This window comes from Giraffa tippelskirchi, chromosome 4 (genome assembly GCF_054371585.1).
Source record: "Giraffa tippelskirchi isolate mGirTip1 chromosome 4, T2T-mGirTip1v1.2.pri, whole genome shotgun sequence".
Lineage (NCBI taxonomy): Eukaryota > Metazoa > Chordata > Mammalia > Artiodactyla > Giraffidae > Giraffa > Giraffa tippelskirchi.
The window spans coordinates 54,245,611-54,260,343 of record NC_137278.1 but is presented as its reverse complement, the minus strand read 5'-3'; the positions used below and the strand labels follow the sequence as shown (position 1 = coordinate 54,260,343).

The window sequence follows — 14,733 nt, the reverse complement described above, 5'->3', positions numbered from 1 at the left end:
AAAGGAGTACGTCAAGGCTGTATATTGTCACCCTGCTTATTTAACTTCTATGCAGAGTCCATCATGGGAAATGCTGGGCTCAGTGAATCACAAGCTGGAATCAAGATTGTTGGGAGAAATATCGACAACCTCAGATATGCAGATGATACCACTCTAATGGTAGGAGGCAAAGAGGAACTATTATAAAAAGCCTCTTGATGAGGGTGAAAGAGGAGAGCTGCCCTGAAACTCAACATCAGTAAAATTAAGATCATGGCATCTGGTCCCATCACTTCATGGCAAATAGAAAGGGAAAAAGTGGTAGCAGTGACAGATTTTTATTTTCTTGTTCTCCAAAATCACTACAGACAGTGTCTGCAGCCATGAAATTCAAAGACAAGTGCTCCTTGGAAGGAAAGCTATGACAAACCTAGACAGAGTATTAAAAAGCAGAGTCACCACGTTGCCAACAAATGTCCATTTAGTCAAAGCTATGGTTTTTCCAGTAGTCATTTACAGATGTGAGAGTTGGACTGTAAAGAAGCTGAGTGATAATGAATTGACGCTTTGGAAACATGGTGCTGGGGAAGACTCTTGTGAGTCCCTTGGACTGCAAGGAGATCAAACCAATCAATCCTAAAAGAAATCAAGCTTGAATATTCATTGGAAGGACTGATACCAAAGCTGAAATTCCAATACTTTGGCCACCTGATGCAAAGAACTGACTCATTGGAAAAGACCCTGATGCTGGGAAAGATTGAACGTAAAAGGGTAAGGGGGCAGCAGAGGACGAAATGGCTAGATAGAATCACCATCTCTATGAACATTAATTTGAGCAAATTCTGGGAGATAGTGGAGGACAGAGGAGCTTGGCGTGCTACAGCCAATGAGGTCTCAAAGAGTCACACAACTTAGCAACTGAACAACAAACCATCTGCCAGCTGACAACTTCTGATAAGAACACGGAAAACCTCAGTTCACTTGACAAAATAAGGCCACCTGGATGAAAAGAGAAGGGAGTGGTGGAATTTCAAGTGTTTACTCAACTCATAGGAAAAGCCTAGTGATTACCTACGTGCTATTGCAACATTCCTCAAATTTGTTCTGGAAACGGAGTCGGGTCAAGCTCACTGCACCCTAGGATGCAGGAAATGGTCAACATGGTCAGATTCTTCATTTTCGTGTCACCAGCCATTTCCAATGTACGCAGAGCATTCTCATCCTGCTGTTCCTAAGGACACATGCCCAGGTTATTTACTATGCTGGATAAATAAATAACGTAGGTTATTTGTCCTAAGTTACAAGGGAACCCAAATCTCCATCACTTGAGAAAGGCAGCGTTTGTAGAAATAGCTCAGACTGCCTAGGTTCAAATCCCAAATCTGACAAGGCTGTGGGAGCTTGGCATGTCTTTTCATCTGTTCGTGTCTCAACCTCCACGTTCGCAAAACTGGCTTCAGAATCAATATGTGGGAAGCATTTAGCATTGGAAACACAGTTATTCCACATCGCTGTCTTCCTGAGCTTGCTGTGACATCAGGCCACCAAACAAGCAACCAAACCCCAAACAGCCAACTGAAGCTACAAGACCTGCCTCCTCTTGTTGATCTGCAGGTACGCTTGTCCAGATGAAACACTGAAGGGAGTTCCTCTTCTGGCCTAGCACCGTGAGCTGCTTCCCAGAGAAAATGGTGAAAATTATTCTAAAAATAACTATTTAAAGTCTCTAGAAATTGACCTAGAGAGCAAATGAAAAACGAAAATTTGTTCAAAAAATCTACCAGACGTCCCTGGTGGTACAGTGAATAAGAATCCTCCTGCCAATGCAGGGGACACAGGTTCGATCCCTGGTCTGGGAAGATTACACGTGCAGCAGGCAACTAAAGTCCATGCACTGAAACTGTTAGGGAAAGCACACTGACTGAAACTGCCCACCCTGGCCAGCTACCATAGTAACCATTTGCACGAGTTGTTTTACAACAGGAAGTCCTGGTAAGGAACATGGAACTAATAAGCCACCACCAACCGCAAGCGTTCGGGAAAGGTCAAAAAGAGACACCACATGTCCAACCACCTCCTAGAATCCTCCTCACTGGCATCCATCTTGGATGAACAAGGCTTGCACCACCAGGAAGGACTCTGAGTCTGAAGGATTGGCTAAAGACAACCCAGAAACTAATCCCATCACCATAAAACCCGAGACTGTGAGCCACGTAGCAGAGCAGTTCTCCTGGGTTCCCTTACCCTACTGCGCTCCCCCTAGGCGTCCTTTCCCAATAAAATCTCTTGCTTTGTCAACACATGTGTCTCCTCGGACAATTCATTTCCGAATGTTAGACAAGAGCCCAGTTCCGGGTCCTGGAAGGGGTCCCCCTTCCTGCAACAAAACTACTGAAGCTTGTGCACCTAGAACCTGAGTTCTGCGACAAGAGAAGCCACCGCAATGAGAAGCCTGCGCACCGCAATGATAGTAACCCCCGCACATCGCAACTAGAGAAAGCTTTTGCACAGCAATGAAGACCCAGCACAGCCAAAAATAAATAAAATAAACTAATGAACTCAGTTCACTTCAGTTCAGTCTCTCAGTCGTGTCCGACTCACAGAAAGAAAAAGCTGTGAAGAGGCCTCCTTTGATCTGAGAAAAGTCTCCAACATTGACCTCTGGTACTACTCATATAAAGCATTTGGGTTTGGTTAGACTTCACTGTAAAGCAATTTATCCCCTGGAGCATTGTTGAAAACAGTAGAGCAGTCAGCCAGGGCAGTCAGCAGTCAGTCATCTCAAAACGAGATGTTTTAAGAGAAAGAGACAAAGAGAACCCTGCCCAGATCTCTGCCATCACAGGATAGTTGTGGGTATGCTCAAGGTTGCACCCCTTGAGGTGCAACATCTGAGGATTCACACTCTCAGGGGTGGAGGTACCTCACTAAAATTATCCAGTCACTAAACAACAAGCAATTCATCTCTAAAAGACAATAACATACCTGGGGAGGGGAGGGTGAACACAGTAGCCATATCTGCTATAATAATATATAATATTTGCATGTTATCTAAGATATCGGGTTTCCAACAACAACAAAAGATTACAAGACATAAAGAAATAGGAAATAGGGAATTCCCTGGTGGTCCTGTGGTTAGGTGCTTTTACTACCAGGGCCTGGATTCGATCCCTGGTCAGGAAACTTAGATCCCAGATGTCAAGCCTGTGCGCTGCAACTAGAGAAATCTCACATACCGCAATGAAGACCCAGGGCAGCCAAAAATAAATCAATAAATAAACAGGAGATTTCCTTGTGATTCAGCCGGTAAAGAATCTGCCTGCAATGCGGGAGACCTGGGTTCGAGCCCTGGGTTGGGAAGATCCCCTGGAGAAGGGAAAGGCTACCTACTCCAGTATTCTGGCCTGGAGAATTCCACGGACTATAGTCCGTGGGGTCACAAAGACTCAGACACGACTGAGCAACTTGCACTTTTATAGACTTTAGAAAAAATACAGATTGTATGGAAATTGATTACGTCAAGAATAGAGAATTCACACACTTATGGCCAATTAATCTACAACAAAGTAGGCAAGAATATACAATGGAGAAGACAGTCTCTTCAACAAGAGGTACTGGGAAAACTGGACAGCTACATGAATAAGAATGAAATAGAATATTCTCATTCTGTCATATACACAAAAATAAACTCAAATGAATTAAAAGCCTAAATGTAAAATCAGATACTACAAAATTCCTAGAGGGAAATGTATGCTGAATATTTATTGACATTAATTGCAGCAGTATCCTTAAAGCACTAGGAATAAATCTACTACATGACCCAGGAAACCCACTACTGGGCTTATGCTCTGAGAAAACCATAAATGAAAAAAATACATGTACTCCAATGTTCATAGCAGTACTGTTTACAATAGCTAGGACATGGAAACAACCTAGATGTCCATCGATAGATGAATGGATAAAGGAGATGTAGTACATCCATACAATGGAATATTACTCAGCCATAAAAAGAACAAATTTGAGTCAGTTCTAGTGAGGTGGATGAACCTAGAGCCTGTAATACAGAATGAACTAAGTCAGAAAGAGAAAAACAAATACAGTGTATTGACACATATATATGCAATCTAGAAAAATGATATTGATGAACCTATTTGCAGGGAAAGAATGGAGATGCAGACGTACATAATGGACTTGTGGACACGGAGCTGGAGGGAGAGGGTGGGATGAATGGAGAAAGTAGCATCAACAAGTACATGCTATCAGGTGTTGCTGTCTAGCACAGAAAGCCTGGTCAGTCACTCTGTGATGACCAGGAGGGATGGGGTGGGGGGAGGGAAGGGAGACTAGGGAGGAAGGGTATGTATGTATACTTATGGCTGATTTGCATTGTTGTAAGGCAGAAACCCAACACAACATTGTAAAAGTAGTGTCTCTGCTTTTTAATATGCTGTTTAGGTTTGTCATAGTTTTCCTTCCAAGGTGGTGGTGGTTTAGTTGCTAAGTCGTGTCTGACTCTTGAAACCCCATGGGCTGTAGCCTGCCAGGCTCCTCTGTCCATTGGATTCTCCAGGCAAGAATACTGGAGTGGGCTGCCATTTCCTTCTCTAGGGGATCTTCCCAATCCAGGGATCGAATATGGGTCTCTTGCATTGCAGACAGATTCTTTATCAACTGAGCTACAAGGGAAGCCCTTCCAAGGAGCAAGTGTCTTTTAATTTCATGGCTATAGTCACCATCCACAGTGATTTTGGAGCCCAGGAAAAGAAACTGTCACTGCTTCCACTTTTTCTCCTTCTATTTGCCATGAAGTGATAGGACCGGATGCTATGATCTTAGTTTCTTGAATGTTGAGTTTTAAGCCAGCTTTTTCACTCGCCTATTTCACCCTCATCGAGAGGTACTTTAGCCCTTCTTAACTTTCTGCCATTAGAGTTGTATCATCTCCATATCTGAGGTTGTTGATATTTCTCCCAGGAATCTTGATTCCAACTTTTGATTCATCCAGCCCAGAATTTCCCATGAGGGACTCTGCATAGAGGTTAAATAAGCTAGGTGACAATATACCACCCTGACATATTCTTTTCCCAATTTTGAACCAGTCTGTTGTTCCATGTCTGGTTGCTAACCAGACAGTCCATAGAGTCAAAGTTATGGCTTTTCCAGTAGTCATGTATGATAAGACTGTTGGACCATAAAAATGATTGAGAGCCAAGGAATTGACACTTTCATCTTGTGATGCTGGGGAAGACTCTTGGGAGTCCCTTGGACAGCAAGGAGATCAAATCAGTCAATCCTAAAGGAACAGTTCCATGTCTTAACTGTTGCTTCTTGACCTGCATGCAGGTTTCTCAGGAGACAGATAGATGGTCTGCTATTCCCACCTCTTTAAGAGTTTTCTAAAGTTTGTTGTGATGACACAATCAAAGGCTTTCTCATAGTAAATGAAGCAGAAGTAGATGGTTTTCGGGAATTCCCTGCTTTTTCTATCATCCAATGAATGTTGGCAGTTTGATCTCTGCCTTTTCTAAATTCAGCTTGTACATCTGAAAGTTTTCAGTTCACATACTGCTGAAGCCTAGCTTAAAGGATTTTGAATATTACCTTCTAGCATGTGAAATGTGCGCAACTGTACAGTGGTTTGAACATTTTTTGGCATTGTCCTTCTTTGGGATTGGATTGAAAACTGACTGTTTCCAGTCCTGTGGCCACTCCTTTTTCCAAATTTGGTGGCATATTGAGTGTAGCACTTTAACAGCAACATCTTTTAGGATTTGAAATAGCTCAGCTGTAATTCCATCACCTCCACTAACCTTGTTCATAGAAATGCTTCCTAAGGCCCACTTGACTTCACACACCATGATTTCTGGCTCTAGGTGTATGACCACACTATTGTGCTTATCCGGGTCACTAAAACTTTTTGTAGAGTTCTTCTGTGTATTCTTGCCATCTCTTCTTAATCTCTTCTGCTTCTGTTAGGTCATTACCAATTCTGTTCTCTATTATGCCCATCCTTGCAAGAAATATTCCCTTGGTATCTCTAGTTTTCTTGAAGAGATCTCTAATCTTTCCCATTCTATTGTTTTCCTCTATTTCTTGGCATTGTTCACTTAAGAAGGCTTTCCTATCTCTCCTTGCTGATCAGAATGGCCATCATCAAAAAGTCTACAAGCAATAAATGCTGAAGAGTGCATAAAAAAAGGAAACCCTCCTATACTGTTGGTTGGAATGTAAATTGGTACAGCCACTATGGAGAACATTATGGATGTTCCTTAAGAAACTAAAAATAGAGTTACCATAGAATCCAGTGACCCCACTTCTGAGTATATATCCAGAAAAGACACAAACTCTAATTCAAAATACAACATGCACCCTAATGCCCATAGAGCACTATTGACAATAGCCTAGGCATGGAAACAACCTAAATGTCCATTAACAAATGAATAGATAAAGAAGATGTGATACACACACACACACACACACACAGAAAAGAATATTACTCAGCCATAAAAAATAAAATAAAGTAATGCCATTTGCAGCAACATGGAAGGATTTAGAGATTATCATACTAAATGTAGTAAGTCAAACAGAGAAAGACAAATTAATATGATACCACTTATATGTGTAACTTAAAATATAATACAGCTTTCTACCCATGAGTAAGCATCTTTGAAGTTTCCCCCCTCCACTGCCATCTAAGTCAGAGTCAAAGTCTAAGTCAGTCTTCCAAAGAGCCAGAAGAGCTTCGGAAGCTCTTCATTGGAGGATTGAGCTTTGAAACAACAAATGAAAGTCTGAGGAGCCATTCTGAGCAGAGGGGAACACTCACAGACTGTGTGGTAATGAAGGATCTGAACACCACACCCTCCAGAGGCTTTGGGTCTGTCACATACATCACTGTGGAGGAGGTTAACGCAGCCAGGAAGGCAAGGCCACGCAAGATGGATGGAAGACTTGTGGAACCAAAGAGGACCATCTCAAGAGAATATTCTCAAAGACCTGGTGCCCATATAACCGTGAAAAAGACTTTTGCTGGTGGTATTAAAGAAAACAGTGAAGAACATCACCTGAGAGATTATTTTGAACAGTATAGGAAAACTGAAGTGATTGAAATCATGACTGACCGAGGCAGTGGCAAAAGAGAGGCTTTGCGTTCACAACCTTTGACGACCGTGACTCCATAGATAAGACTGGCACTGAGAAGTGCCGCACTGGGAATGGCCACAACTGTGAAGTAAGGAAAGCCCTATCTAAGCCAGAGATGGCCAGTGCTTCATCCAGCCAAAGAGGTCGAAGTGGTTCTGGAAACTTTGGTGGTGGTTGTGGAGGTGGTTTTGGAGGGAATGACAATGTTGGTCATGGAGGAAACTTCAGTGGTCGAGGTGACTTTGGTGGCAGCCATGATGGTGGTGGATATGGTGGCAGTGGGGATGGTTATAATGAATTTGGTAATGACGGAAGCAATTTGGAGGTGACAGAGCTACAATGATTTTGACAATTACGACAATCAATCTTCAAATTTTGGACTCATGAAAGAAGGAAATTTTGGAGGCAGAGGTTCTAGCCCCTATGGTGGTAGAGGCCAGTACTTTGACCACAAAAGCAAGCTGGCTATGGAGGTTCCAGCAGCAGCAGTAGCTATAGCAAAGGCAGAAGGTTTTAATTATTGCCAGGAAACAAACCTTAGCCAGAGAGGAGAGCCAGAGAAGTGACAGGGAAGCTGCAGGTTACAACAGATTTGTGAACTCAGCCAAGGAATGTGGTGGCAGGGCCTCCCTGCTACAAAGAAGACATGTTTTGGACAGTACTCATCTGTATGGGCAAAAAACTCAAGAACCATACTTGTGACTAATCATGTGTGTGTGCTAAGTTGCTTCAGTCATGTCCAACTCTGTGCAACCCTTTGGACTGTAGCCCACCAGGCTCCTCTGTCCACGGGGTTCTCCAGGCAAGAATACTGGAGTAGGTTGCCATGCCCTTCTGCTTGATCAACCCATGTCTCTTGGCAGGCAGGTTCTTTACCACTAGCGCCACCTGGGAAGCCCGTTGGCTAATTGTTCTGTTCAGTTCAGTTCACTCAGTCGTGCCCGACTCTTTGCAACCCCATGGACTGCAGCACATCAGGCTTCTCTGTCCATCACCAATTCTCGGAGCTTACTCAAACTCATATCCATCGAGTCAGTGATGCCACCCAGCCATCTCATCCTCTGTCATCCCATTCTCCTGCCTTCAACCTTTCCCAGCATCAGGGTCTTTTCCAATAAATCAGTCCTTTGCATCAGGTGGCCAAAGTATTTTAGCTTCAACTTCAGCATCAGTCCTTCTAATGAATATTCAGGACTGATTTCCTTTACGATTGACTGGTTTGGTTTCCTTACAGTTCAAGGGACTCTCAAGAGTCTTCTCCAACACCACAGTTCAAAGCATCAATTCTTTAGCACTCAGCTTTCTTTATGGTCCAACTCTCACATCCATATGTGACTACTGGAAAAACAATAGCTTTGACTAATTGTATAACAGGTTAGTTTAGTTTCTGTTCTGTGGAAAGTGTAAAGTATGCCAAAAAAGGATCTTAATGTAGATTTCTTTTTTTTTTTTTGCACCCATGCTGTTAATTGCTAAATGTAATAGTCTGATCGTGACGCTGAATAAATGTGTCTCTTTTTTTGATGTGCCATGAAAAATTAGTTTACCAAAAGTCATTTTGGTAAACTACTCCAACAGTGTGAAGTTAGAATTCCTTCAGGGTGATCCCAGGTTTAATTCAAAATTTATTCACAACCTGCTTTGGTGAAGAAGCTGTTGTCTTCAGAACCTTGATGTAGTTGAACTGACAGTTACTGTGCTGTGACATGAGTTCACCATTAAAAGATTCACCCACTCAAAGTCATGGAGTTTTTTGTTTTTTGGTTGTTAATGATCATTGGCACATCCTATGCAATATATATAAATTGAATTATGGTATCAAATAAAGTTATAGATGGGAACGAAGCTGGTGTATCAACCTGTATCATGTGTAATCAATAAAACATTTAGTATCCTCTTGAAAAAAATAAAATAATAAAATGTGATACAAATTGGCAGAATCCACTTGCCAATGCAGGGCACTTGGGCTCAATCCCAAGTCCCAGAAGCTTTCACATGCTGCAGGGCAGCTAAGCCCATGTGCCGCAACTACTGAGCCTATGTTCTAGGGCCTGTGCTCTACAACAAGAGAAGCCACTGCATTGAGAAGCCCATGCATTGCTACTAGATAGTAGTCTACACTCTCTGCAACTAGAAAAAGCCCAAGTGCGGCAATGAAGACCCAGTTCAACCAAAAATAAACAAATAAGCAAGAAATAATGAAAAATAAAATGTGGTACAAATGAACTTACAGAAATAGACTCACAAACGTAGAAAACAGACTTGTGGTTACCAAAGGGAAAAGAGGGGAAGGGACAAATCAGGAATATTGGATTAACAGATACACACTATTATATATAAAATCAATACCAATGACCTACCATATAGCACAGGGAACTATATTCAGTATCTTGTAATAACCTATCATCGGAAAGAATCTGAAAAAGTATGTTTGCGTGTGTGTGTGTGTGTCTGTGTGTGTATATATATATATATAAAACTGAATCACTTTTCAGTACACTTAACACACTATAAATCAACTATACTTCAGCTAAAAAAAAAAGAATAGAGAAACATTAGAGGAAAAATCTCCTCCAGGGGATCTTCCCAACCCAAGGATCAAACCCAGGTCTCCCCAGTTACGGCAGATTCTTTATTATCTGAGCCACCAGGTAAGCTCAAGGATACTGGAGCGGGTAGCCTATCCCTTCTCCAGAGAATGTTCCTGACCCAAGAATCGAACCGGTGTCTCCTGCATTGCAGGCAGATTCTTTACCAGCTAAGGGCATGGCAACCCACTCCAGTATTCTTTCTTGGAGAATCTCCACGGACAGAGGAGCCTGGCAGGCTGCAGTCCATGCGGTTGCAAAGAGTCAGACACAACTGAACGACTAAGCACAGGACAGCACAGAGAAAAAAACCAATGAAAGCAGAAAGTGGTTCTTTGAAAAGATCAACAAAAGTGCAAATTTTATCTAGAGTGACCAAGATAAAAAAATAAAAACTCAAATTATTAGAATGAGAAAAGAAGAAGGGACATTATGACTGACCCTACAAAGAGGAAAAGGATTATCCCTACTATGAACAGGCTCCAAACGCCTGGGTCCAGCCCACAGGTCAAACTGGAGTCATGTCTTCTTGATGACACCCTTAACACCATCTATGCATTTGCTGAGGCCGAATAACTACAAGTCATTTATTTTCACCTTTAAATAATTTCAAATTTAGAGAAAAGTTGCAAGACTAATACAAAGCGTTTCTGTTAACCTTAACCATATTTCCCACTGTTAGCATTTTACCATAGGTATGTGGTATGTGTCTTTCTGTGTGCTGTTGTTGTTCAGTCGCTAAGAGGTGTCTGACTTTTTTGCAACCCCATGGACTGTACCCCTCCAGGTTCCTCTGTCCATAGGATTTCCCAGGCAAGAATGCTGGAGTGGGTTGCCATTTCCTTCTCCAGTGGATTTTCCCAACCCAGGGATTGAGCCCGCATTTCCTGCATTGGCAGGGAAGTTCTTTACCACTAGGCCACCAAGGAAGTCCCTTTTCTATGTGAACATATCACAATTCCTTCGAAATCATTTGACAGTAGATTGTAGAAAATGATGCCTTACATCCTCTCTTGATACTTCAGTGTGTATTTGCTCACAAGGACAATCTCACACATAACTTCATGCAACCATCAAAATCAGGAAACTAACATTAACATAATATTAGCATCACAGACTCTAGTCATATTTCATAGATTGTCCCCAATAGTATCTTTTATAGGTCTGGATCCCAAACAAGATCATGTATTGCAATTAGATCAATGTGTCTCTTAGTTTCCTATGATGGGGAGCAGTTCTCCAGTCTTTCCTTGTCTTTCTTGATCTTGGCATTTTTGAAACGTATAGGCCAGCTACTATGTAAAATATCAGTTTGAGTTCGTCTGACCTTTCCTGATGATTTATACTTATTGTCAGAAATGAGCTGTACATTCTTCTCATTGCATTACATCATGAATCCCATGTTGTTGACTTGTCCTTTAGTAGCATCCCCTATCTGCTAAGTTTCTCCACTGTCAGGTTAACTAATAATGGAAGTTGCTTTTTATCCTTGGCCATGCCTCAAGGTTTGCAGGATCCTATTTCCCTGACCAGGGGTTCAACTCAGGCCCACTGGAGTGAAAGTGCTGAGTCCTAACCACTGGACTGCTAGGGAAAACCCAGAAATTAATTAATTTGTTTACTAATTCCAATGGACTGCATTCGTTAATTGCTGAGGGTGGGGGTTCTATCCCTCGTTCAGGAACTGAGATTCCACAAGCTGCATGGTGAAGCCAAAAAAAAAAAAATCTAATTAAAATTCTTCAAGCCAAGCTTCAGCAATACGTGAACTGTGAAATTCTAGATGTTCAAGCTGGTTTTAGAAAAGGCAGAGGAACCAGAGATCAAATTGCCAACATCTGTTGGATCATCGAAAAACAAGAGAGTTCCAGAAAAACATCTATTTCTGCTTTATTGACTATGCCAAAGCCTTTGGCTGTGTGGATCACAATAAACTGTGGAAAATCCTGAAAGAGATGGGAATACCAGACCACCTGACCTGGCTCTTGAGAAAGCTGTATGCAGGTCAGGAAGCAACAGTTAGTACTGGACATGGAAAAACAGACTGGTTCCAAATTGGGAAAGGAGTATGTCAAGGCTGTATATTGTCACCCTGCTTATTTAACTTATATGCAGAGTACATCATGAGAAATGCTGGGCTGGAAGAAACACAAGCTGGAATCAAGATTGTCGGGAGAAATATCAATAACCTCAGATATGCAGATGACACCACCCTTAGGGCAGAAAGTGAAGAAGAACTAAAGAGCCTCTTGATGAAAGTGAAAGAGGAGAGTGAAAAAGTTGGCTTAAAGCTCAACATTCAGAAGACTAAGATCATGGCATCTAGTCCCATCACTTCATGGCAAATAGATGGGAAAACAGTGGAAACAGTGGCTGACTTTATTTTTCTGGGCTCCAAAATCACTACAGATGGTGATTGCAGCCCTGAAATTAAAAGACGCTTACTCCTTGGAAGGAAAGTTATGACCAACCTAGATAGCATATTAAAAAGCAGAGACATTACTTCTCCAACAAAGGTCCATCTAGTCAAGGCTATGGTGTTTCCAGTGGTCATGTATGGGTGTGAGAGTTGGACTATAAGGAAAGCTGAGCGCCAAAGAATTGATGCTTTTGAACTGTGGTGCTGGAGACGACTCTTGAGAGTCCCTTGGACTGCAAGGAGATCCAACCAGTGCATCCTAAGGGAGATCAGTCCTGGGTGTTCATTGGAAAGACTGATGTTGAAGCTGAAATTCCAATACTTTGGCCACCTGATGGGAAGAGCTGACTCATTGGAAAAGACCCTGATGCTTGGAAAGATTGAGGGCAGGAGGACAAGGGGATGACAGAGGATGAGATGGCTAGATGGCATCATTGACTCGATGGACATGGGTTTGGGTGGACTTCGGGAGTTGGTGATGGACAGGGAGTCCTGACGTGCTGCAGTTAATGGGGTCGCAAAGAGTCGGACACGCCTGAGCAACTGAACTGAACTGAACTGAGTTAATAAGTATTTTGTGAGATAGTGTTTATAACTATGTCTACATTTATTCATTGGCATTCTACTATAGGGTAACACTTTCCATTTTCCCTTGCTTACTAATTTATTATTTATATGACTTCATTGGGCTTCCCTGGTAGCTCAACTCGTAAAGGATCCTCCTGCAATGCAGGAGACTCCTGCTCGATTCTTGGGTCAGGAAGATCCCCTGGAGAAGGGATAGGCTACCCACTCCAGTATTCTTGGGCTTCCCTCATGGCTCAGATGGTAAAGAATTGGCCCATAATGCAAGAGACCTGGGTTCGATCCCTGGATTGGGAAGATCCCCTGGGGAAAGAAACAGCTACCCATTTCAGTATTCTTGCCTGGATGGACAGAGGAGATTGGCAGGCTACAGTCCATGGGGTCACAAAGAGTCAGACATGACTGAGAGACTTTCACTTTCGCGGATTCTAACTTATTCAGTGGGTTATAATCTATTATTGTCATTGTCTTTTTTGATACTCAAATTGCCCCAGATTTCATCATTTCAATTGTTTTTCTGATTGAGCTCTTTATTTTCCCCTCCTTGAGCCTCAATCTCTTCCCAAATTATCACGCCCATTCTCAACCAAATGATTAGGGTGGGCTGGACTCCATCTCAGCCGCAGGGATGTACCCTGACTTGGCTTATGCTAACCATTGTATGTCATGCCCCTGGACACACTGGTTGGTTCAAGATGGGCAGCTGACCTCTTTGTGGATAAAAACGGGGAGAAATCTGATGGGATTTCTGGGAAAGAAGATTCTTTTCCCTTCCAAGGAGCTACTAAAAGAGAGGCTGCCAAAGAACTCTCTGTCTCCTGTTGACACACTGGAAAGATGGCAAGTTTTGATCTAGTGCAGCCATTTCTGCTGCCGAGAAGGAAGCTAGCCTGAGGTCAATTTTTGTATATAGAGGTGGGAAGAAAAAAGAAAATGATAGGACCACAGGAACGAAGCTCTGGTGACACCAAAGATTTCTGGATCATTCTGTGCCTGAAGCTCTGTGGACTGGTTAAGTATTGGAGCCAATAAATTACCTTTTTTATTTAAGCCAGAATGAGCTAAAACTTCAGTTGCTGGAGGGCACTTTTGCCCTAAATAATACACTCCCCCCAAACAGCAAAAGAAAACTGCCTGGGAATTCCCTGGCGGCCCAGTGATTAGGAGTCTGCGCTTCCACTGCAAGGAGCACGGGTTTGAACCCTGGTTGGGGAACTAAGATCCTGCAAGCCTCAATTCAGTTCAGTCACTCAGTCGTGTCTGACTCTTTGCGACCCAATGAACCGCAGCACGCCAGGCCTCCCTGTCCATCACCAACTCCTGGAGTCTACCCAAACTCAAGGCACAGCAAAAAAAATGGAGAAGGCTGCCTGCTGTGAGAAGTAAAAGGCTAAGTTTCAGTTCCTAAGATGTAGAAGAACTCTAACCCTAAGAGTGAAAAAGCTGGCTTAAAACTTAACATTCAAAAAATTAAGATCATGGCGTCCGGTCTCATCACTTCATGGCAAATCGATGAGGAAAAAAATGGAAACAGTGAGAGACTTTATTTTCTTGGGCTCCAAAATCACTGAGGACAGTGACTGCAGACTTGAAATTAAAAGATGTTTGCTCCTTGAAAGAAAATCTATGACAAACTTAGCATATTAAAAAGCAGAGATATCACTTTGCTGACATAGGTCCGTATAGTCAAAGCTATGGTTTTTCCAGTACTCATGTACAAATGTGAGAGTTGAACAATAAAGACGGCTGAGCACTGGAGAAGTGATGCTTTCAAGTTGTGGTGCTGGAGAAGACTCTTGAGAGTCCTTTGGACATCAAGGAGAGCCAACCAGTCAATCTTAAAGGAAATCAACTCTGAATTTTCATTGGAAGGACTGAGGTTGAAGCTGAAGCTCCAATTTGACCACCTGGTACAAAGAGCCAACTCATTAGAAAAGACCCTGATGCTGGGAAAGACTGAGGGCAGGAGAGGAAGGGGATGACAAAGGATGAGATGGTTGGATGACATCACCGATTCAA

The 14,733-nt window shown here is 42.5% G+C and overlaps 1 pseudogene; it reads left to right on the top strand.

The window, feature by feature from the left end:
• The first annotated feature begins 6,698 nt into the window (after positions 1 to 6,698).
• On the top strand, positions 6,699 to 7,639 carry LOC145547162 (heterogeneous nuclear ribonucleoprotein A1 pseudogene; annotated as a pseudogene).
• Positions 7,640 to 14,733: the final 7,094 nt, after the last annotated feature.